Source organism: Citrus clementina, unplaced genomic scaffold (genome assembly GCF_000493195.1).
Source record: "Citrus clementina cultivar Clemenules unplaced genomic scaffold, Citrus_clementina_v1.0 scaffold_4, whole genome shotgun sequence".
Lineage (NCBI taxonomy): Eukaryota > Viridiplantae > Streptophyta > Magnoliopsida > Sapindales > Rutaceae > Citrus > Citrus x clementina.
Genome location: NW_006262274.1, coordinates 20,005,839 through 20,013,816, shown reverse-complemented (window position 1 = coordinate 20,013,816; position 7,978 = coordinate 20,005,839).

Here is a 7,978-nt window from a genome sequence, read left to right as displayed (position 1 = left end):
AGATATTGGTAAAAAAGGTCTGCCATTTATGCTTACTTCTATATTTGTTTTATTTTTTGTGATCTTAAACTGTCTCCATATGAAAAATCTACAGCTCCACTTGTTTTAGGTACATAAAATATGTTTAACATTATATAATAGTTGCAAATAAACTGCCAGGGATTCAAATCTTGAGATTCTTACTAGGGTTCCTCTATGATGCTGTAAATTTTTTTACAGCATCAATAATGTATTAATTTTGAACCATTAGATCTAATCAATGGTATACAATATTTGTACTAAAAAATAATTTAAAAATAATGGTAATCGTTCAAGTGGATAGATAATTTTTGTAAAATAATTGTGACCACCCTTAGAGTTTGAAACAATTTCACTTAAATAGTATATTTTATTTAAAATTACTTTTCAGCCCTCCTTTAAATTTGTAATATGATAATTTCTTTTAAATAAATCTTCCAAAATCAGTTACCATTAAGTATAAAATATAATATCAAGTAGGCTATTTAACACAAAGTCTTGTAATAATTTGTATTGTATGAATTTAATTACAAACCACTAATACCTAAACAATAATGATAATAGAAAGCATTGCAATAAACGATTTTATATGTGTTTTATTAATAATACTATATGAGTCACAACAAATGAGAAATATTTTATTCACCAATTATTATTGAAAAATATATATGTCTATATAACTATAGAGTGAGAAATATTTTGATTTAAATTTTTATCAAAAAATTAAACTATTTATTTCATGCAATTCAATGGTGGAGGATATAACATTATGAAATGGTGCTTTGACTTTCAATATCAACCATTAAACTATGAGATATTAGTGGCTCAAATATTGTACCAAAATTTTTAAGTTAAAGTATCACAAACCATATCTTTATAATGGAAATATAAAAACATACAATGATTTTTTTCCTCATTTTGTCCATTAAATATTATTTGATGTAATATTTATTTATTGTCACTATTAATTATCATAATAAAAGTAATGACTCTTCGTATCATATAAATTTTATAATTACTATCAAAGAATAACAATAAAATAATCTTTCATGATTCATAAACTAAAGTTAATTAGGAATATGTGTTAGATTTAACTTTTATGAAATTAACAAAGTGACATTTGAAAATAAAATGAAAACAAGCTTGTGAAAGTTAAATTTTATAAGGCTGAGATAATTTCCTACTATGTCAATAAAAATCTAAAAATATAAATGATTTTCTTTCACTTTTGTTCCCATGTAAATATTATTGAAGGCAATATTTTATTTATTGTCATTATTAACTATCATAACAAAAGTAATGACTCGTCATAACATAAAATTTTATAATTACAATAAAAGATATCAATAAAATAATCTTTCACGATTCATAAACTAAAGCTCATTAGGAATATATATTCAATTTAACTTTTATAAAATTAACAAAGTGATATTTGAAAATAAAATGAAAATATATAAGCTTATAAAACTTAAAACTCCTACCATGTAAGGATATTAACTATAAGATAAATATAAAGTTAAGAAAATAAGTATGTTAAATGGGTATTAAAAATAATACATACTTCATGATCAATTATATAATGACCCTTAGTATTATATAAAATAATGAGTATTTTAATATACGATATTAAATTTTATTAAAACATGTGTGATCAAGTAATTTTTATGTTGCAAGCAATCTCAACAATGAGTTTATTGATGTAACTATGACATTTACTTAAGTATATGTACTTAGTTGTGTTATTTATTAGTGTTATATCATATATAAATTTTGTAATTGCAACTTATTTATTTGATTTGTGTTAAATAACCTACCATTATATTTTATACTTAATGGAAATAGATTTTGGAAGATTTATTTAAAAAAGATTACCACATTTCAAATTTAAAGGGAGATTGAAAAATAATTTTAAATAAAATATGCTATTTAAGTGAAATTGTTTCAAACTCTAAGGGTGGTCATAGTTATTTTACAAACTTCTCCACCCCTTACACGTTTGTTAACCGTTTACCATTATTATTATTTTTTTTTTTGCCTACAAATATTGTGTACCATTGATTAAATCCAATGGTGCACAATTAAAAACATTATTAATGCTGTAAAAAAATTACAGCATCATAGAGGAACCCTTCTTACTATTATTAGTATTATTGATAATAATTATCGCATCTGGGCCGTAGTGTATTTTTCCACCGGACAACAAGGAGCGGGCCTGCAGGGCCTTCACCATCGCACAACAACCTCCCTGCCCTGTTTTGTTTTGGGATAATTTTTAAAAACCTCTCCTGAGGTTTGGACTTATTGCAAGTAGATGGCGAGAATCTGTTTATTTATAAAAAACCTCCTACCGTCAGTTAACTTTAACATTGACCGTTAGTTGACTGTGCAAAGACAATATTACCCTCAACAACAATTTGTAGACGGAAATAACTAAAAAAAAAAATTAAAATTGTTGGCGCGAAAAGCACAAACCCTATTTTTTGACAATTTTATCCTTGTCAATACCAAAAATTTACAATATCATAGGTAAAGATTATAACTATTTTATTTTCAAGTTTTTAATTTTATCTTTTTTGTAGAAACTTTAAGAAAATATCAATAATTTAAAGAGAATTTTTAAAATTTTTAATTTTATCTTTCTTGTAGAAACTTTAAAAAAATATCAATAATTTAAAGAGGGTAAAATAACCAATAATTTTATTTTATTTTTAGTTATTTCTGTCTATAAATTATTGTTAAGGGTAATATTATCTTTGCACAGTCAACTAACGGTCAATGTTAAAATTAACTGACGGTAGGGAGTTTTTTACAAATAAATTAATTCTCACCATCTACTTGCAACAAGCCCAAACCTCAAGGGAGATTTTTAAAAATTACCCTTTTGCTTTGTTCTGTTCGTTGAAAATTGATTGCTGATGAGGTTGATGGAATTTCTGGAAGCTTGCGAAGAATCAACGTGAATCACGCATCTCCAAAATCTCGATTCTTGAGTATTTTAAAATTAAGCTGTGGATTGTTACTAAAGCTCACAAAATTTGACAACTTAATTACTCAATACGAACACTACACGAATCATAAATTTGACATGATTATTAAATGGGTTGGATGCGGATTGATATAATTTTTTTTCTATGTCGGGTTAAGATTAAAAATATTTACTCATTTACCCAATTAAAGACACGATTATATTTTTTTATCATAAATTAATTTATTGGTTCTTATCATCAAAACTTAAACATTGGAATGATTCTCTCGTTTTATTTTGATTTTTTGAAAGAATGAACATATATACAGTGTTCTGTTTATATATAGATTTATAACTTTAATAGTGTAAATGTGTAAAATATTAGTAGACATATATATATTATAATATTGACATATACTATTATCTACATATATATAATTAAAATTTTAATTGTGTAAATATGTAATATGTTGGTGGGTAATTTTTAGGGACTTCCCCTGAGATTTGGTGTATTGACACTTAAATAGAAAGTATGACCATAATTTCAAATCCCTCCCCTACCGTTTGTATTCCATTTGGTATCTTATCAATATATGAGGGTAATTTCGTAAAAAGATATTTTAAATTGAAAAAATCAAAAGCAACCACGTGACAGAGATGTGACCACTGCAGCACTTCATTATCCTTTGGTTGTAACAATGACTTGGACATATCTTCTCTTTCATCTACCAAACCCAAGCCAATTAACAATCTCAAACCAGATTCTTCTCTTTTTGCCTTTGACCTCACCAAACCCAAGCTCAGATCTAAAGAAGCCCCAGTTCCAAAGAAGAGTTATGAATGTAAAGTGACAACAGCTGGAAAATGGTGTCGTTGAGTGACCATTGCTGGCGATCGATGAGGGACATGGCAGTGATTAAACCTTGTAGTAGGTGAAAAATCCAAATAACCCAATGCATGTCAAATTTAGAGCCTTTTGGTTGATTCGATGTTGTGTTTGAAAATGGATTTAATGATTTGTTTGATTTGTTGAAGAAGCTGCTGCATGTATCAACTTTGATTCGTACTAGCTAAACAAACCATTGCATATTATAATTTAGTTGTGTTCTCTGATTTATATGTTAAACAAAAATGGGTTTTAGATTTGTAATTGCAAATACAATTCCAAATGTTTATAATAAAATTAAAATGAAAAAATTGAGATTTTTTTAAGTGAAATTAATTTTTGGGATCTTATTTATGATTACAATTTAAGATTTAGGTGGGTTTGATCGCAAAAAAATGTTAAAAATCGAGAGTTGTGTGATAGAAATACCATTTTTATTTTTGAATTGTTTAAAGCAAATATGATTTTGTTAATTAAAGTTTAGAAATTGTTAAATTTTTTTTTAGCAATATTTTCTTTTAGGTAGTGAATATGCAGTGAGTTATTTTTGTCATTTCATGAGCGCGCTGGGAGCAACACATATTTCATACTATTAACGAACAGCAACCTACTGGTCGCCAGTGCCGCAAGCGTGTCTTTTTGGCCTTAGGGTAGTTTGGTCATTTTTTTGATCCACTAACAGTTATTGGATGGAAATACAAACGGCAGGGGAGGTTTTTGAAATTACGGTCATACTTTCTATCTAAGTGTCAATACGCCAAACCTCAGGGGAGGTCCCTAAAAATTATCTTATGTTGGTAGATATGTATTTTTATAGTATCGATAAATTATATATGTATATAATAGCGTGCAAATGTGTGATATAAATTTGTTAAATATATAGCTATTAAGCGGTTTATTAGGTAATCCGTTTAATTTCGTGTCAGATTAGGGTCTCAATATTTTGACACGATTATTATATGGGTTCTGTTTGGGTCAACCTAAATTTGATACGATACAAAGCTGATACGACACGAACACGATCAAATGATCCATTTTGCCAGCTCTAATTTGTGGCTATAAAATCTAAAGAAGGATGGCATGCCAGGAGATAAATAGAGGTACAATATATAATGCTAATATTTAGCTTGTTAGTATTTGCACTTTTCGCACTTGAGTCTTTATCTTCTTTTAATGAGTAAGCATTGGACATTCCAAAATTTTATCTCAAAATTTCATTTCAAATGATATGATACAGTAAAATAATATAATTATACTATCATTAATAAGATAATACTATGCTTGCAAAGTGGGGTGTAAACTGTGTATTGCAAATAATGTATCACTAATTAATAATCGCTATGTGTTTAGTAACAGTTCACTTTTTATGCTCTTATATTATAAATTGCTTTAAAACTTACAATCAACAAACAGAATCCATATGACTTAATCTAAAAATATCCTTGCTAGATTATGTTTTCCCATCTGCTTTTCCCAAATGATGCTGCTTGCACAAATTCTTGTTTAACAAACTGATGGAATGGATATTGTACTATTGGACTGCACAATCTCTTTAACTCGTTTTGTGAAATAAAATAAACAAGTACTACCAGCACAAATTCTATCTTATTTTGAAGATTAGAGGGATAATAATTAATTAATTATATAGAGTGTTAATACACGCACATGATTTTGTTTACGTTTCCCTTGCACATACATAAGCAAGCACTCTTAATATATAGAGTGTTGCTATTTGAGCTTTACAAATTTGCAAATTCTACATATCTATGTTTATTATGAAGATAGTTAGAATTTACCTTAACCACCATGAATCACGATCACTTGATGAACTGAGATAACAAAACCTTTTAAACACCAAAATCTCAATCCCATTCTCGACAACAGCTCTTCGTGAATCGAGAAAATCACGACAAAGAGGACAAGTAACCCGCCTGAATAACCCAACCCATTGATCCAAGCAAACCCTATGAAAGATATGATCACATCTCAGCTCTCTAATCTCTTCTCCCTCTTCAATCTCGCATAAACACACCGCACATTCTACGGCCTTATTATCATTGTTGCGCTCGTAGCGTCCTACGGTCAGTAGTTCCTCGCCAATTTCAGCTGGCACGCCATGCATGCCAATCCGATGGCTGAAGAGAGAGTTTTGAATCAAGAATTTGCATGCCCATTTCAAATGGGTAGATACTGAAACTATGTAACTCAGCATGAATGATAGAAACTTGAAGGTTTGCTTACGCAAGATGTAAATGAGAAAAAGTAGTAACAGTAAGGAGAGGAGAGGAGAGAAGTTCGAGATAATAGCTAATAAGCTCATTGTGCTTGATGAGTTCAGGCAGGTCACGGGATTGTGGGTATTTATAGACAGTTCTCTAAAAAATTATTGAAATTTATTTTATGAACATAGTTATTGTATTTATTTGAAAATGATAACAATATAGTTGCCGGTGAACAGCGACTGTTCCCTAAAATTGACTACAGGGGGCAACATTATAATGAAAAAAACTTGGAGTTGTAAAATCCTAGAAAAATTAATTGACACGAGGAGGTAAAAAAAAAATCTAAAAAGAACAAAGAATTTTAGGAAAATGATAAAGGAACGAAAGTATGATAAAAGACAAAAAGGAACAAAAATCCATAAATTTGACAGAAATTTGTATCATTGGTGATTTTGTTGTTTAGCATTACTCATAATTTTATCCAATTCTTTGAAATTTGTAATTGTAGCCCTGTTGTTGATAAGCAAAAAAGGTGGAAAAGAAAGAATAACGACAAAAACTCGTGAATTTTGCGATAATATGTTAGAATTTATGATTTTCTTTTGTTATTATTAAAAAAAAATAGACATCTGGACTTAATAATAACAAGATATATTTATAAAGGGTGTGGCTAAATTATATTATATGTAACTTATATTTAACTTAAGAGTTGCACCCAATAATTCAAGACATACATTTAATCAAACTACATTTGAATTATTGGGTAGATATAATGTAACTTAACATAACCATTTTTAAAAGTTGTAAGAATGAAATTAAGTTTTTTTTTTTTTTTTGGGTTGTGTTGAATGTGTCTACGAAACCTTAAGGTTGTTTACTTATAGGATTAGAGAATTGGTATTTAGAATAAGATTGGTTGATAGTCTTTGTTTATTAAAGTAAAAGGGAGAATGAGAATAAAACATATAAGGGCCGTTCGGTATTGTTTATGAATTTGTATTTTTTGATAATAAAAATAAAAATGAAAATGGTGTTTTGCAGCTGCTGTATTTCGAATTTAAGTATGCGTCTGGTATCATTTTCTGTATCCTATATTTTAAAACTAAAAACAGTAATATGCGTTTGGTAGACACAATTAAAAATTATAAAAACAGAGAATATGCGTTCGGTAATACTTTTTTCAAAAACAATTTTTACTAAGTTACATCATATTTATAGTTATAAAATAATTATTTAGCTAGTACATACACAAATACAATATAAGATTCACATGTTTTTCAGATTAAAAAATAAAAACTTTATTCCCATGGATCCAAACCTTGTAACTCTGGAAGGACAATTATTATGTTTCATGCTAATTTACAAAGCCACGTTTTTTTCGTTCGGAAGAGGCTGAAGTGTGTGGCTTACAATCGAGGATGTTTGCCTTCTGAACAACTGCAATAATTCAAGATTTTCACCAAACTTAACGTTGGACCATTCCTTTGATATTCGGCAGCAACCACAAGTCGTAATCGCAAATTTTTAGCTTTTATTAGGATAATAAACAATAGTTAATTTTGATTCACTCCATCATTTTGAATCAATTATTGCTCTCAAAATATGTTGATTGTGTCATTTTTAAAATAATAAAAAAAAATCATATGGCTTATATAAATGGATACTTTTGTGCTATATGAACAAATTAAAAGTGATATTGTTTATTTTCTATATAATTGTCTCTTAATTTTGTCAACACGACATTATTCTTATACAATTCGTAGCAATGAGGTTGGATGAGTTGCCATCTTCTTGATTACACAAATTAATTCTCAACATATATAAGCTCTCAAAGTACAGTTCATTAAATTACACTGATCGGTTTTCAGATGAAATAGCAAAGCCCAC